General features: G+C 39.9%; 1 protein-coding gene and 1 long non-coding RNA gene across 5 annotated transcripts in view; one reads left to right on the top strand and one right to left on the bottom strand.

Moving 5' to 3' along the window:
* Positions 1-554: 554 nt before the first annotated feature.
* On the bottom strand, positions 555-824 carry LOC119767769. The gene is made up of 2 exons (XR_005277694.1): positions 665-824; positions 555-604 (listed from the first exon to the last, which is right to left on the bottom strand). It is a non-coding gene; the product is annotated as an uncharacterized LOC119767769 (long non-coding RNA).
* Positions 825-7,856: 7,032 nt separating this feature from the next.
* LOC6049876 overlaps positions 7,857-18,089 on the top strand; it is a 42,799-nt gene continuing 32,566 nt past the window's right edge. The window contains exons 1-2 of one of the 4 annotated variants that reach the window (XM_038256333.1): positions 7,857-8,209; positions 8,588-8,811. The gene's annotated coding sequence lies outside the window, so the exon portion shown is untranslated. Of the gene's footprint in view, positions 8,210-8,265; positions 8,436-8,587; positions 8,812-18,089 lie in introns of those variants that run through there. The other 3 variants (XM_038256334.1, XM_038256332.1, XM_038256335.1) reach the window with 3 other exon arrangements.

The following is an 18,089-nucleotide window of genomic DNA, read 5'->3' on the forward strand; positions in this document are numbered from 1 at the left end:
TTCCATTTGCCACAGTAGCAAACCACACTGAAAGAAACCGACATAGCAATGTCACATGTTTTCCACATGAATCTACCCCATACTACTTTGCATGTGAATGTCATGTGCAAAACACTTGAAAATTTTCAATCGAGCGCCCTATTCATTTCAAGTGCAAATCACGTTAGTTTCGTGTGACTTCGCACTTGATTTTAAAGTGCTGTTCACTTCAAATTTGAATGAATTGCTAATGTAATCCACATGTTTTTCTTATGAAAACCATGTGAGAATATTTTAGAAACGTGATATTTATGCAGTTTAAAAAAACCTTTTTTTAATTTTAACAGATTTATTATTTTTTTAACATTCTTTAAGGCAATGATTCTTCACGAACTATTCTTCCCAATAAAAATCACTGTAATTGCGGTCATGGTCTAAAATCTGCGTTCTTGAATCAAAAGTACTTTTAAGACACATCCCGGCCACCAACCCGACGGATTAAACGACGATTGTAAAGATCTCCGGCTTGAGGGAATATCCTCTTGGTGATAGAACCTTTGTTCCGTTTTTTTTTAAATTCTCTGCTCAGTAATCATCTTCTTGATGTAGATTTCTTAATGTTCAGCTGTAAATATAACAAATATAAATCATTGAATAAGAAATAAATCACGGTCATTAGTTAGACCTATAAAACGACAAGTCTTCTTTGCATGATCCTGCGCCTTAAACTTCAACAATTGCAGGAGCAGCTAATTCTCGTCTGCCCTCTTCACCATCTTGATTTATAGGCAAAAGTTCAACGCTCGACATTCAAAGCCAACACATTTCAATCTAACGTGTTTTTCACTTAAAAATCATGGGAAAAGTCAAATGGGACAAATCGAAGGGAAATTCATTTGAATCCAAAGTGAACACCATGCGATACAATAATGAAATGTTTTTCGCGAGCGATCAGCTGATTTCAAATGATTATCTCATCCATTCAACATGCAAATCATATGTGAGTCATAGGAAAAGCATGTGATTTTATCGTGTTGTTTTTTGAAGACGCTCACGTGAAAAAACACATGAATTTGCTATGTTGGTTTTTTTCAGTGCAGCAGAATACCGGGTAGCAAAGTGAAATCCCGAAAAACTGAGAGCAAATTTGCTACCGCAACAGGTACCATGGTGGGGTTGACGTCGGGTGCAAATTTGATTTGCTTCGATGTTTGCTACCCGCGCTGGAGATGCACTAATAAATAAGTACGAAATCAGATCGGGTTCACCAAATTTGAATCAGGTTCTGGTCCATTTCAGTTTTTAAGTTTTTAATTTGAAACACGAACTTCCGGCTTTAATTGTAAAGACTTTATCGTCTGTGACTTGAACCGTAACCAACGACGATTGTCTTCTCCTGTTGCAGCTGGGTTGATGGATTCCGTGTTTCCTCCAATAAAGGTAAATCATCCGCCCAGGATCTTTGCATGCATTCAGAACTATCCAGAACTGTTCTTTAAACTCTTCACTGATAAGATCAGGAACTCGATCAGGAACCATTTTTAACTTTTGGAACAAAAAAAAAATCAATGGCAAAATCAGCAGCGCAAATTTTGACCCCCTATCATTTTTAAATTTTTTACTTTAAAAATCGGTAAAAATGATTGCTGGGATTATGCATTTTAATATTTTATTTTTCCGTGTAAAGTAAATTAAAACTCATTTCCCAGGCAGCAAAAGCGTAACTCCTCAGGCCAACTTCTCTTTTTGTCAAACAACCCCTGCTCCTCTCATCTCCAAATCTTCCATCGCTCTATCTCTCTCCGCCCAACTTCGCTCAAAGGTGCGCGCGTCACGTTCCTTTCCTTCGCTCTCTCTCTCTTTCGCACTGCATCATGCCGCCATTTTTGTCCGTGTCGCGCACGCTTACCAAATAAAACCAAAAAAATGGTAATTTTCATGATTTTTCGAGTTCAACTCGAATAACACTTTTTTTGGTAAAGTGGGTCGAACTGGCAAAATCATGATTTTCATGATTTGGCGAGTTCGAGCGTGGGGAAATATTTCACTGGATCAAATCTGTTCGGATGTTGCCTATTTTCAGGCGCTTTCTGGTTTTTCTTGAGGGATGGCAATTGAAATAATTTTAGTTATAAACTAAAATAAAACCACAACGGCATAATTATTTATTAATATGTAAAATAGTACAGCAATGAAAACACAATAAGTTTTTTTTTCTTTAAATGGTGCTTCGAGAAAATTTAGGTCGCTTCAAATGTCCCCGGCATCGGAGTAGTTCGCGCAGTCAAGCCGAGCAGTCTCCCAGCAATCCTTCAAGTTCCTTCTCACGCAGGCGTCGGAGCGAGTGCCCTCGGCCAGCACTTGCTCGAGACGGTTCGAGCGTTGGATCAGCTCGCGATCTGTTACGACCTGGTTCACGATGACGGTGCGGCTCGTTCCGTTGGACGTGTCCAGCTTGCCGCCGAACTGTGAGGGGTTGAAAATGTTAGGTTTTGTTTTGTGAAAGTTTATGATGGCGACTCACCCCAAAGCAACCTCCCACCGGTTGCTTCAACTAATTGGACGGTCGCTTCAGATCGTTGCAGGTAGGCTGCGGCTGTCCTGCGAACGGATGAACCGGCTCGTGCTCGATGCTGTCCACTCCGGGGAACGAATCAGCTATTTTGTTCACCATCTGCACCTGGGCGTGAGCTCCGCCGTTGGTCGAATAAACGGTTACGTTGCCGTCGAAGCTGGGACCGGCGATGAGCATCGGGTTGCGCGGACACCAGGCCACGTCAAAGTTCCACTGGTTTTTGGTCGCAAGTTCGGAGAGGATTTTCCCGTTTTGCTCTTCGGAGTTTTGGTTCCAGCAGTAGATTTTGTTGTCTTTGCCGCAGGAAGCGACCAGGTCGAAATCCTTCGGGCACTAGGTCAGACCGAGGACACCCCGCTGGTAGATGTGGAAGGTTTTGGTGGGGGCAGTCGCGTAGCGAAGATCCCACAGTTGAACGGAGGGGGCTTGATCTTCCTCGCTGGCTACCCACAACTGAGTAGCCACTTCCGGGTGCCACTGGACGGCGCGCGCCAACGGATCCGCGATTGGGTGTCGGTCAGTTTGATGATGGGTTCATTCTTGCGGAGATTCCCGATGATACAACGCGAGACCCTGAACGTCCTCAAACGGCGCACTCGTCTGACTTCCCATCAGCTTCAGATTTGAGCTCACCCTGGATGATCTTCGAGTTGAACTTGTTGCACGCGACGTTCTCCTCTGGCCACAGCGCTCCACGGTAAGGCAATTGCGTCGAGGCCGTCTATTCCGTGATCGCGTCCAGCAGATGATCCCAATCGAGGATTCCCGACAGACGAACTACGCTCAGCAGCTGTTCTACTGTCTTCAACGAAAAGCGAACTTTGGATACGACGTTGTCGACGTTCCTTCCGTCAGCGTTGCACTTGCACCTGTCGTACACGGCCCGAAAGATCTGCACCTCAGTACAGATGGAGTCGATTTGGCCTAAAAAAAAGAAGGTTAGTTCGCAATTTTTTTCGCAATTTCGCAATTTTCAGTGTAAGAACGGGCCTTGACCGATCTTATGCACTAGGTTCCCGACGAACACGCACTGCCCTTACACCTACATCTCACCCTTGCTCTGAGTCAGTACGAGCAGCACGCTAGAACACGCTTTGAGTGTTCGTGCCAGGCATGCACACCTTCTTTTCCGGTTACGCATTTTAACTCGGCCGGGGTGGTACATTAAGTAGGGTTTGATGTAAGTATAAGCGCCTAACCGTTTATAGTGTGCCTATCAACTTTCATTAAAGCAAAAACTGTTTTTTTTAGTTTGAATTCAAAAACTAGTTGTTATTTTACTGTGTATTGTTTTCTCCTGAAATCTTCCCTATTGTTGAGTCGTGTTTATCTGTTGCTATTGCTTCTGTCGCGGTGTTTTGTTACAATATTTTGGTCCAAAGCATTTTAGAAAAGTTTTTCAAAAGTACAATAGTAATATTTGTGTTAATCCTTTAATCATTGCATAAATTGAGTAAGGGCTCGAACCTCACTTGCTTAAGAAACAGGAGAAGTTTCAAAACAATGGAAGGAAACAATGAAGGAAACAATGTAAAGAATCAATAGTAAAAGAAAGATAGTAATTTATGAAGTAGATAAAGAAATTAACAATAGTTAATAAATAGAGGTAACAAACAAGCTTAGATTGTATTGAGGACAATTTACAGGGAAAATGAGAAATTATTCAAATAGATAAATAAAGAAAAGGCACATGATAAACAAAATTGACATCACTGCCAAATTAAGGGAAAGCAGACAGTTTGTTACAGCAGCATCAATTGGTAAAATAGAGTGGAAAAACGTTGAGAATAAGAGAATCAAATGAATAAAATCGAAATCAAATGGAGGATTTTAAACAGAAGCCACGTTAGAAAATCAGTGAAACAAAATAAACAGAAGATAGGTGGTAGCTGAGAATGAAGAGAAGAGAAACCCCGTTGTGCGATGTTTCAGGTACATCCACAGCAGTTGACTCAACATACTGCGAATCAAAACAATACCGTCTACAATCACAAATTACTTCCCTTTCCCACATTGACGCGCCCCTTTCTTCTAGCCGTCTCTACTCTGACCCTCGCTGGTCAAAGGTTTACGAGTCGTTTCCACAGGCCACCAGCTAGGTTACACCTTGTCATCATGATGACTAAACCAAGCCAACGTGGAGGTAAGAAAATAGGACACTTGCAAGGAACCAGAGCCATGCTGTTTTGTCCAAACAGCACTACGGATGTAGTTGGGCTCCTTCCGGGATGTTCCTCGCCTGGGTGTTGTCAACCGACGAGTATCATCAGTATCATGCACCCTTGGCCTGCAAAAAAAAAAAAAAAAAAAAGAAGGTTACACGCAAAAAAATCAGGCCTGTTTGAATCAACAATATTTTTTGTTGTTTTAATTTTACGATTTTTTGTTGAAATAACGCTCAAAACCAATTGAAACAACCCAAAATTTTGCGTTGAATTGACTCGATGTATTTTGTCAAACACTTATGAAATAACAACAAAATTATTGCGTTGATTCTACCAAAAAACGGCATTGAATCAATTTGGCTTTACACGTGCCCACCATCTGTCAAACATTTTTTTTTTTTTTGTTAATTCGTCAACGGTGCGGTTCAGTCTTAAATGTCTGTTTTTCCGGGTTTTGCGTCTGTTCCGTTCACGCAATCTACCCATCCAAGGGCTGTTCGCTAAGCGTCAGCGGAATTTCGTAATATTCAATAAATTTATCCGTGGAATTCGTGGTGAGAAACGGATGCAGCAGGAGCCAGAAATTACACCGCCTGTTACTCCCGCGGCGGATAATTGTCCCGGATTTGTCCAAACTCTCAGCGTAACTTGTTTGGTAAGAACTTCGGCATTCTATCTAAAATGACCTCGTTTCTAAACGCCCATTTTTACTCTTTTAGACCTCTGTGGAAAACAACCTCAATATGTTGGACGCCATTAGCCACACGACCCATTCAACCCGCGGATACAGTTTGTCGTTGATTCCTTCCGAGGTGACGACAGCATTGGCATCAGATGCGGTTCAGCCAAACTGCACACGAACCGATCGTGCTCGAGGTCGTGCTTTAACGTTTGAAGGTGCAGAGTGATTTTTTTCTTTTTTTTTTTTAAATAAATAAAATAAATTGCAATGTTCCAACGATAATGAGCATTTTAATTTCAATTCAATGTTTTTGTGAATCAAATAAATTTCAGGTCTTATTTTGAAAAAAATGTCTGCCTTGTTTCAACAAAAACGTTACTTTGATTCAACAAAAATCTGATTTGAACACACTTTCTGTCAAATATTGATCAACAAAAATGAGGGTAGATCCAACAAAAAAATAGCTTTGAAACTACAAAACATCCCGATTTGAAACAACAAAATGCGAGAGTTGATTCAGTGCAATAATTTTGTTGATTATATTCAACAAAATATTTTGTTGAATCAAAACTCGTACAGGCTGATTCTACAAAACATTTTTCTGCGTGTAGTTGCAGATAAACTTAATCAAGAAAAAGTTTTACCAGTTTGAGGGTGGTCGATTCCAGAATGCGTACTTGGTAGGGAGTTCGGAACGCGTACTTGATAGGGACGAGGGATCCATCGCAAATGGTGATAAAAATAATACGAAAGGACGGGCGGTTCAGCGAACCCCGTCGCACACCTGTGATGCGGCGATGTTGTCGTTCGGCCAGTCCGGCCCAAGGCACATCCATGCTGGAATCGAAAAGATCTTCGGGAAGTAAGGTCTTGCAAGGTATTCGTATTTTTCTGAAATTTCCTAAAAAATAAAAAAAAAGTCAAACTTAGTGTAACCCTAGGTTTAACCCATAAAAATCCATCCAACGCCTAACCGATAGCTCTTCCCATTTTTGCCGAAACCTGTCCACCGGTGGAAAGAATTCTCCGAACGGACGGATTCCGCTTGCATCCTTGTGCCGCAATCCGTCCACCGGTGTACCGAACTTTTTCACCAACATTGGATGGCAATCCGTCCACTGGCGGACGGATTCCTCTTGCAAAACCTTGTGCAGGCAATCCGTCCACTGGCGCACGGATTCCTCTTGCAAAACCTTGTGCAGGCAATCCGTCCACCGGCGGACGGATTCCTCTTGCATTCTTGTGCCGTATTCCGTCCACCGGTGGACCGAACTTTTCCACCAACATTGGTTGGAAGGCAATCCGTCTACCGGCGGACGGATTCCTCTTGCGTCCTTGTCCAGTAATCCGTCCACAGGTGGACCGAACCTTTTCGTCAACATTGGAAGGCAATTTGTCTACTGGCGGACGGATTCCTCTTGCATCCTTGTGCCGTATTCCGTCCACCGGTGGACCGAACTTTTTCACCAACATTGGGTGACAATCGGTCCACCGGTGGACGGATTCCTCTTGCAAAACCTTGTGCAGGCAATCCGTCCACCGGCGGACGGATTCCTCTTGCAAAACCTTTCCCCCAACATTTGCAGGCAATCCGTCTACCGGCGGACAGATTCCTCTTGCAAAACCTTGTCCAGTAATCCGTCCGCCGGAGGACGGAACTTTTTCGCCAACATCGACACGTTATCCGTCCACCGGCGGACGGATTCCTCTTGCAAAACCTTCCCCCAACATTTGCAGGCAATCCGTCTACCGGCGGACAGATTCCTCTTGCAAAACCTTTCCCCCAACATTTGCAGGCAATCCGTCTACCGGCGGACAGATTCCTCTTGCAAAACCATGTCCAGTAATCCGTCCGCCGGTGGACGGAACTTTTTCGCCAACATCGACAAGTAATCCGTCCACCGGCGGACGGATTCCTCTTGTAAAACCATTTCCCCAACATTTGCAGACAATCCGTCCACCGGTGGACGGATTCCTCTTGAAAAACCTTGTCCAGTAATCCGTCCGCTGGTGAACGAAACTTTTTCGCCAACATCGACGGGTAATCCGTCCACCGGCGGACAGATTCCTCTCACAAAACCTTGTGCCGTAATCCGTCCACCGATGGACCGAACTTTTTCGCCAACACTGGAAGGCCACGAAAAATCCATCCGTTTTACTTACCTGAAAATCAACCCGAAGCTCCGGAGCACAAAAACAAACTAACAATAAATAAATATTTAGGACGAAACGTTTCAACCGAAATTCAAAAATTTCGCTAAGTCCAAAATCGCACTTTTGGGAGTTCGCTTAACTGAACTCGTTTTTTGGCGATTTTTACCATTTTTCGAGTTCGCGAAATCACACTTTTTTGAGTTCGTTTAAGCGAACTGTCAAAAGTGCGATTTCTGAACTCCCAAAAGTGCGATTTTCAGTAACCGTGCGTCAAACGCCATGGCTCTTCTGCTGCACGGGCCCCGCTCCCGCAAAACGTCAGTGCACGACGAACGGACCTCGCCGCGGCATCGCCGCAGAAAACGTGTGTGCGTGCGCGAGATTTTCAACAACGCGAAGAAAATTTTTCTCCCGTCGCGAAAAAATCCACTTTTTGGCCGTGTACCGCCGCGGACCGTGACCACGGGTGGCATCGCCGGGCGCGCCAGGATTCGGGCCACCGGAAGCGACTGGAGTTGGCCGCGGGCGGGCGAGTTTTGGGGGTGAAAAGAAGGTGCCAAGTTTGGGGAGGATTTTTTTTGCTGTTCTGACGAGCAGCTTGACGGTGCGGTTTTTCGCCCTGGCCTGCTGGTCCCCGGGCGGAAGAGGCGGTGGGTAAGGACAACCGGAAGAGGGGGAGGGTTGGAGGTCGCGGGACGGGTCGAGCAGTTACGTACTGCTGTGTCTTCTCGTGCTGCGGTCATTCCGGGCTGGGAGGAAAAAGAGCGGAGTTTTTTTTTCTTTGGCTGAAAATCGAAGGAACCCGTGAGTGGGGCGTTTTTTTGGCGTGGTCACACGGAAGAATCTGTCAAAATCGGGCGATCCAAGCAAGCTGCTGCTGGTGTGTTTTTGTTGTTGTGTGTGTGCGCGCTGAGAAAAAGATTCTTGAAGGGAACGCTAGCGTTACGCCATTCGGGGGGAAGGTTCCGCCAGTGGCCAGAATTTCGTCATCGCCAGCAAATGTTACAACAATTATTTTCTCTCCTTTTACAGCTCAGTGAAAAGTGATTATTATTGGTAAACAACAGTTACAGTGAAGTGTCGGAAGAGGTGGGAGTTTGAGGAAAAGGTGTCGTCTCCCCGTCGGGGGAAAGGGAGGGTAATAGATTGACGCAGGGAATGTGACCGAAAAAAAAGCAGGATTCGAGCCAATTTGGATTAGTTGCTCAGGAGAAAATCCTGAAGAAAGAGGCAGCAAAGAAGGACGAAACAAATCGGTGAGTAATCTAATTGCTTCCTCCCTTGTGTTTTATTGGGAGTATAAATATCGAGCTGCATACATTATTTTGGTTTTGATTTTGCGTTGTTATTGTTGGAGGGTTTTCCGAGAAGTGCCGGGGCTAGGCGTTCTGTTGGCAACCAACGAGCAAACCGGCTCGACTGGAAGCATAAACCTGCAAGGTTTGCACTTTTACGGGAGCACTAAATCGATGTGATTAGCGTTTTGTAGCGATAAACAGGCTCGCTGAAAGCTTTGAAGGCAGAGGGAATTGTTTTGTTTGTTAAACAGCCTTTGAGCATTTCAAATTGCTTTATAGGTTCTACTCTAAGGAAATGTAACTGATACAATAGGGTGGAATAAAAAAAAATGATTTCTTCGGAAACACATTTTTTAGTGGCGCAAAGCGAATGAAATTTTTATGAAAATTAATATGGGAAAAGTTGCATTTTCAAATTTTTGAATTTGCAAAATTCATGTTTTATTATTTTATAAAACTGAAAACGCATAAGTATAGCCCTGGATGTCCTTAACATCTTTTTCGAAAACAGTATGGTGCTAAATTGCTTCTAACAAAAGTTACAGAGCGTTCATGAGAGACATTTCGAAATACTCGGTAAAAAACTCACTTTTTGCCAACACTGCCATGTCAAGTGGAATCTTTCAAAAACTATAATATATTCCGACGTAAAGTGCGGTGAGTCCTACTTCACCGAAAGGTGCAACCTTCCGCGGAAGGACCAGCTGGGGGAAAACGCCCTGCAGCACAAAGCGCGTGTCAAGTGCGCCAATTGTGGTGGAAGCGACACGGTGAACTTCCGTGGCTGTGCCAACCTCCGAAGACTTCGAGCTCGGCCGCTGCAGCAGCTGGAGCGGTTCCATCGACCAACCCGACGTTCCCTCCCGGTAGGGGAGGTTCGTACGCTCGAGTGGCCGCTTCTGGGGGGCGGTTCTCCCCCGGAACAAGCTGATGTTACCGGTGATGATCTCTTCACGCTTCCTGAATTTTTCGCCCTAGCTGGAGAGTTGCTCACGCGCTTTTTTGCCTGCCGAAACAAGGCAGAACAATTCCAAGCTCTCAGTGAGCTGATGATGAAGTACATCTACAACGGATAAGCTGTCTTGTGCAGCCAAGTTGTTCTACGTCAATAGACAAAACATAATGTGATTTAGTTTTAAACTTTTCCAGGGTTGTTACAGTCGGCGCGGATCTGGCGCGGATTTGCTGGCTAATTTTGCTCAGGCGCGGATTTCGCGCGGATATCAATTTGATAAACAAAATAATTGAGAACGATAGAATTTCTTTCAAATTACAATGGAAAATATTATTAGGAATTAAATTAATTAATTCTTTTTTGTTGAGTGCGAAAACATCAGTTGCTAAGAAGTTGTTTATGAAGAAAATTTTGTTCTAAAAATTATTGATTGTTTTTTTTTTCTTAATATGAAACTTTGAAATAATCTTCAAGAAGCGATTTTTTTAATGTATTGAGATTTGTTATATAAATTCAACATAACATTACAACTCATTATTTTTAAAACATCTGCCTTACAATTCAAATAAATATCAAATTTTATTAAAATCAAAAGAACAAAATTCGAAAAAATACAGAATTTTAAAAATTTGAAGCTATGAAACTTTTTAGATTTTTTATGTTTTTCAATATAAAAATTTAAATTTTTAAATTTTTGGTTTATTAAAAAAAATAAAAATTCTGTTGCCACTCTGATTCAGGTAGAATTGATTCTACTCCCAATGGTGCACCCACAGTCGAGCAGTTTTTGACAGTTCGCTCTATAAAAAATACATTGTAGAAAAAAGCAAAAACTGCTCGAATGGAAATGCTCCATTTGAAATTTCAGAATTTACATATTCAAATAATAAAAAATAGAATTCATAATTTGAATATGTCAAAACTTACAGACTTAAAAAACGTAAAAAAGTACGAATTATTAAATTGAAAATTTACAAAAATGTTGTTAAATTATTAAATTATTAAATTTTTGAATTATTAAATTATTAAATTATTAAATTATTTTTTTGCCATTTTCTTAGTTCGGATCATTTTCGGAGTCATTTTTTAATTTAGAGAAATTTAGAGAAGAAAATAATAGAAATTTCGGGTTTCGATTTTCCAGAGTAAAGTTTTGGCGAGAATTATCAAGCACTAAATACCTAGATTCTATAATTTGGTGATTTATTTTATGGCTGTAATTTTTTTAACATTTTCGAATTTAATTTTTTTTCTGAATTTGATTTTAAAGCAACGATATTTAAAGTGTTGTAAAAAATGCTAATATTGTTTCAGAAATGGCAAAAAAGGTTCCATTTGGTACAGGTGCGATATGAATCCACAACTGATCAACGGTACTGATCCAAATGCCTTCTGTATTATTCTTTTTTCGTTTAAAATTTTATTCATTATGTTACTTCTTCTATGTTTGTCGCGATTTTTTTTATATGGCGCGGATTTCGCGCAGATTGGGTTTTGGGGTCGGCGCGGATCTGGCGCGGATTTTTTCTCGACTTTTCCGTAACAACCCTGCTTTTCTATTGCTATCCTTTTCCTTAGCAAATCTATAATGCTTTTTTTTTAATTTTTCCTTCTCTTGCCAAATCCATTGTTAGAATATCCAATTACATAAAAATGAATTATAGTACATAGTTGAAAGGAACTCCAAAACTCTATTAGGTTATAAGAAATACGGAATTGTAAATTGATTATTTACTAATAAAATAAATTGAATTGAAAAAATAAAGTAACATAAACAAAATCTCTGGTATCAGCAGTGCCTGTTTATATAGCCCTTGCTGATTGCCGAAGACACCAAATCGATCAGAAAATCCCTTCTCAAGATACAGAATCTCATACACTTACATCCCATTTTGTATGACCAGCCAAATTGCATGGAAAACCCAATGATGCAAAATTGCCTCTCTTGGCGTTGGGAATGCATGTCTGGAATAAGCATAGCATTGGTGTCTACCCGTAGATGCTACTTCGTTATTGACCAGGACTTCCGAAAATTGCTCCGTGGACCACAGATGAAAAGTAGGAACCAATCAATTTTCAAAGGTTTCTACCATGCTGATCAATATCGACGCCGGCCACGACCAGTGCGCAGTGGTCCAGATCGCAAAATGAAGTGGAAAATTGATTTTCCGAAAAATTGAGACATTTTGAAGTTTTGGTGTCTTCAGAAGAGTTGTTGCAAATGAAAAGTGGTTGAAAATTAGGGTGGTTCACGTTTAGGGCGATTTAAAAAATCTAACTTGTCAGGAATATTTTCGAGATTTTTTTCGTCTTCTAGAAAGTTGTTGGGCGTGCCAATTCATGCAACTTTGTCCAAGACACCATAATTGTATCTCGTTATCTCGACCAAATCGACCAAATTTATAGAAAGCATCTGAGCAAACCTTAAAAAATCAGTTTTTTTGAACGTGGCAATTCAGGGTTTAGTTTTAGAGAAAAGTAATATTCGGGGCACTTTGATATTTTTACATCAAAACACAAAATATGACAAAAAATCGATTTACGACACTTTGGCTCAATTTCGAGGGCAGATTCAGATTCAGCGAGCAAAATTACTTGCAAAATCATATATTTGAACAATTTTCGAATTTCGTTAGGGTCGTCCCAGCTTGAAAATTTGACTTTTTCAAATGAAGATATCTCAAGTTTAAAGAAAAACACCCCTGAGGTTTTTTCAGCGTTTGTAGTGCTAGATCTCCTCTTTCAAATGCAACCTGGCGCTTAAAATTTGGCTTGCGCCTTTTCGAGATATTTAGGTTTTAAATGTGCATCTTTTTTTACCTTAAAATTGCTGTAACTTTTTATCCTTGAGTCCAAATTGACATGTCAAAAAATAAAAAAAAATATTCGTTTTTCAGAGCTCCTCAAGTGCCCCGAATATCACTTTTTTCTAAAACTTAACCCTGAATTGCCACGTTCCAAAAAGCCCAACAACTTTCTAGGAGACGAAAAAAATCTCGAAAATATTCCTGACAAGTTAGATTTTCTAAATCACCCTAAACGTGAACCACCTTAATTTTCAACCAAACCAAAAGTTGCCACTTTTCGTTTGCAACAACTCTTCTGAAGACACCAAAGCTTCAAAACTTCACAATTTTTCAGAAAATCCATTGGACCACTGTGCAGTGTTAGGACACGGGGAAGTGGATGGGAATGTTAGTGCGATACTTGAGTGATAGAGACCGCCCAATCGACTGCATCTCCGACAAAGTAACACATGAGTTTTGTGAGGTTAGTAAAATGGGTATGAGATCAGGATTCACTGTGGTAGGTGATGCGACCATAAGCATTTTTTTTATCGGTTAAAATTTTAAAATCTTAGGCAGCGGGCTGCTGAAAGATAGATCATTGATTATTTAGAAAGTTGTTTTAATCGAAAGCGTGCCAAACGAGCAGAAGTGCTATGGGAAAGACTTATCAGTATATTTTTACTGTTTGTACAATTTAGATAACGCGAGCAAATTTCAAAAATAGTAAATAGAAGACGCGTTACTCTTCATTAAATGGATCTTTTGATGAGTTAATCCTGAAACTGCCAGTTGGAATGAATTATTACGATCAACGAAACGCGTAAAAGATTTTGATGAAATTAAAACAGAAATTTAAACAAACAAAACCGGCGGCGTGCCTTCCGATCAACGATGATAAAAATAGGATTATGAAAAATAGAACATCAAACAAAATGCTACGAAAAACACGCTGCAGAGTAACCGCGAGGTCCCGCTTCACACAATCGAATCTTAAGAGAGATGAAAATGCAAAAACGAATCTGGGCGTCTCTGTGGCCATCCTAAATGTCAGCGTGTCTTTCGATAAATGAGTCTGTAGAAATTGACTTTTTCACCGTGAAAATTTACAATATATTATTTGAAAAATGCTTGCACAATTTACCCGACGCCGTGCCTTCTGATCAACTACGATATAGAAAGGGCTTTTTAAAATCACAAAAAAATAAAACACGAGTAATCCAGCATGGCGTGCGTGCTGCTCCACCATCCAAAATCAACTCTAAACAAAATGAAAATTTTAAAATTCGCGAAAAAGTCATAAGATAATGGGCCGTTTTCGACTCCAAAAATGCCGTTTTTGACCAAATTTAATTCATTTGATCTCATATGTATTTTCCGGAAGTGTCCCCAAACGTCCACTGGCAAACGGCTCTGGAGTGGTCAAAGACAAACTTGTAGGAAATTTGTCGGGCTTTCCGAAAAAAATACACTGAAAGAAAAAAAAACACTCCACAGCAAATAAAGTAGTAATCCAGCTGCGTGTAAAAGGCCTGGGTGGAAAATAAATGTTGCATTATTTTATGAAATTCTATGTAATATTACACCCTGAAATATGTAGCCCATCAGTATGGGAAACCTACTTGACCGAAATGTCAAGCTCATATATGCGTTTATCCTTTCAATTCTTCATCGGTCTGATGGCCGAGCGGGCTAAGGCGCCAGCCCTTACCGTTGGTGCTGGGTTTGAATCCCGTCGGTTGCAACTTTTTTTTTGTGAGTAGTAGTATTGTACATGCAGTGTGTAATATTAAGTGTTTATTTTGACGAAGGTGATTTGCATGCTTTTGCATACGATTTTACCATCGGATTTTTTGCTGTGTCCACTTTTATAAAAAAAATGATTTATAAGCTTAAAAGTCAAATTTGAGGGTGAGCCCACGATCAAATTTTTTGTGAAAATAGCCTCAGATGTTACAAAAAGACTTACGAAAAATGCAGGATGGAGCAACGCACCTAAAAAAATACAAAAATCATTTACTGAAACTGTTTTTTTGAAAAGTGCTCTAAACATCATCATTTTTCAAAACCCGAACACGAGAGTCGATTCTCCAGACAATTTTACATAAAAGTTTCCATATTGACCATTGTCCTAAGTCCAATCCTTGTGAAGTTACAGTGGCTTTAAAAATAAAAATGTTGAAAAAATAGGGGTTTTCATGGTTTTTCGCAATTTATATATGACAGACTTGATTTTTTAGTCTCGAAAATATTGTTATCGGAATGCTCGTCCAATTTCTCATAAGTTTGCTTTTGACCACATTTCAATTGGATGTATTATGGGCTTACAGATATAAGCTAATTACATTGCTTATATTGCCGTTCTACGCATAATTGTCCCATGTTCAAAAAAGTGCAACTGAGAAAAACGCGATTGAAATTTTTCGACCGATTTCTGTGTTTCTACGCATAATTGTCCCAAGGGTTCCTATTCGCCCTATGTGTCCCTTATCGCCCCAGTTAGCAGTTTATCACCCTTTTTTGTGATCCTCTTGCTATACAACAGGTAAACAAGGCATAATGCTTAGTAAAACTAATGATTCCGTGTAAGAAAATACATGGTGGGACAATTATGCGTAGAAGTTCAACGATGGGACAAACAGACTTGGTGTTGTTTTTGATGAGTTTCCGAACAAAGTACCAGATTTTATGTGTTTCTCTTAAAGTACACATCATACTAAACTTAAAAATGGCATAAAGTCAAAATCGTCAAAAACTGACATGGGACAATTATGCGTAGAACGGCAGTATAATTGTTTAAAAAACAGTTTCAGTAAATGATTTTTGTATTTTTTTAGGTGAGTTGCTCCATCCTGCCTTTTTCGTGAGTCTTTTTGCAACATATTAGGCTTTATTCACAAAAATTTTGAACGAAAAAAAATCGTGGGCTCACCCTCAAATTTGACTTTAGAACTTAAATATCATAAAATCTCATAAAAGTGGAGTGTTTTTTTCTTTGAGTGTTTTTTTTTTTTGGAAAGCCCGTCAAATTTCCTACAAGTTTGTCTTTGACCACTTTTTGATACGATGCAACGGCTTCGAGATACAGCAATATTTAAATTATGGAATAGAAAAATATTTAAAACACTTACGTCCTTCTCAAATGTCATTATCGAGTGTAACTGGCTTCATATTTACAAAAATGGCTTATATATGCCTAGGATAACATGTCTACAAAGTTTCATTGAAATCGGAGAGGGTTGGGTACAACCGAATCCCTATTTGGCATGGAATTGCTCTATATTGAAATGCTTGCTAAACATGACCTGCACTTTGAATTTTTATTTAATTTGCTAATTCTTCAAAAATATTACTTGGGGAGATTTTCCCTTGTCCCCTTAAAAAAGCTAAGCATCAGCATTTTCCATCTTCCAAATCCTTTTGAGAATCTGGTTCAGGTGGAGTTGGTTCTATTCCCTATTATCAATTCCTAGGCAGCTTGGGCTTAGACAATCATCACATGGCGAAATCCAGACTGCAATCCGCTAAAATCATCGTCTCCTAGCGAATTTGCAAATTCTCGCAAAAATCAATCACTCAAATCAAATAAACCAATTTGGCGCGTAAACTATTTGACTGTTGAGGTGACTACCAAAAAAAAAAAAAACGAAACACAAAGTATAAAGCACGTAAAAGAAGGGGTTCCACACATCCACACAAAAAGTGGTTCCGTTTCGTCAAAAGCCGGCTGACCGCTGCCGCACTTGCGACCTTGAGTTCCACTGGCTGATCCCCCCCCCCCCCCCTCTTTAAATCGCTCCACCTCTCCGTACTCCACCACCTCTATTTTGGAGCAAAACGATGCATGAATACCAAACCAGCATATGTGGTGGATTTGGGCAGCAGGTTGAAGCATGGCGGCCGGTGGTGTTTGTGGCAGCATGGTCATATTACATGACGAATCACGAAAGGAAACAACACTCCAAACTGCGGTTGTTCGCGCCGCATTGGACCATGTGGATTTTGTTTGCGATACGTTATTTTAGTGTGTGTGTTTTCAAAAAAATATTTTTGCAGTTAATGATCGGAAAATGGTCCAGATGACCATACAAAAATTATAGGCCACTTTAGAAAATTTAGATTTTTGGGTCATATATGACCCATTAGGCCTGAAAGGGTTAAACCAAAATTACGGATCATAGTCAGATGATGGATTTTAGGAATTTATATTAATCGAACAGCGTTTTCACAAATAAAACTGATTGATTGAGAATTTTCTCAGCTTTTCAAAAATATTTTTTTCAATGGTGGGCAAAGATGTGCACTAATTTAAAAAAAATGAAAAACTGCGACTATTTTCAAAAAAGTCACCTAAAAATGGATTTAACTTGAAAACGGTGCACTTTATCAAAATTTCACTAGAGTACTTTTTGATTGCAAATTTGATTTTACATCGAAAAATGAAGTTGAAAAATTTTTGCGACCAATTTTTCGATTTTTTGAAAAAATCAGTATTGATTCAAAAAATCATAACTCGCTCAAAGATTTTTTGCACAACCTGGAAATTTCGTAAAAGTTGGCATTTGATGTCCTCTAAAACATATAAAAAATAGTGTTTTTTTTGCAAATCATGTTTTAGAGACAAAAAGTTAAATAAAAAGTCACCAAATTTTTTTTACCGTGCATTTTTTTTCAGTGTACTCCATATCCATACCTACAACTTTGCCGAAGACACCAAATCGATCAAAAAATTCCTTCAAAAGATACAGATTTTTGAATTTTCATACATCATTTTTGTATGGCCAGCTGAGCAACTCTCTACGAAATCGGCCGATTTCGACAATTTTTATTTTTTGTATTTTTTGATTTGGCTCAAACTTTGTGGGGGCCTTCATGCTATTTTGTGTCATTGGTTCACCCATACAAGTCTCCATACAATTTTGGCAGCTGTCCATACAAAAATGGTATGTAAATATTCAAACAGCTGTAACTTTTGAGTGAATTTTCTGATCAATTTGGTGTCTTCGGCAAAGTTGTGGGTATTGTTGAGGACAATTGAGAAAAAATAGGTTCACGGAAAAAAAATTGCAGGTTTTTTTATCAACTTTTTTTCACTAAAACTCAATTTCCCAAAATACGTATTTTTTGATTTTCGAGATTTTTTGATATGTTTTAATGGACAAAAATCCGCAACTTTTGAGCCATAGAGAAACATGGTCAAAAAATCTGCCGCCGAGTTATGAATTTTTGAAAAAATAGTGATTTTTGGAAAAAATCGAAGTTCAGGGTTGTTACGGACGGCGCGGATCGCGCGGATGGCGCGTATCGCGCGGATCTGGCGCGGATTTGCTGGCTAATTTCGTTCAGGCGCGGATTTCGCGCGGATAGCAATTTTCATAAATAAAATAATTGAGAACGATAGAATTTCTTTCAAGTTACAAAGGAAAATATTACAAGCAATTAAATAAATTCAATCTTTTTCTTTGAGTGCAAAAGCATCAATTTCTAAGAAGTTG

The sequence above is a fragment of the Culex quinquefasciatus genome, chromosome 2 (genome assembly GCF_015732765.1).
Source record: "Culex quinquefasciatus strain JHB chromosome 2, VPISU_Cqui_1.0_pri_paternal, whole genome shotgun sequence".
In the NCBI taxonomy this organism is placed as follows: Eukaryota; Metazoa; Arthropoda; class Insecta; order Diptera; family Culicidae; genus Culex; species Culex quinquefasciatus.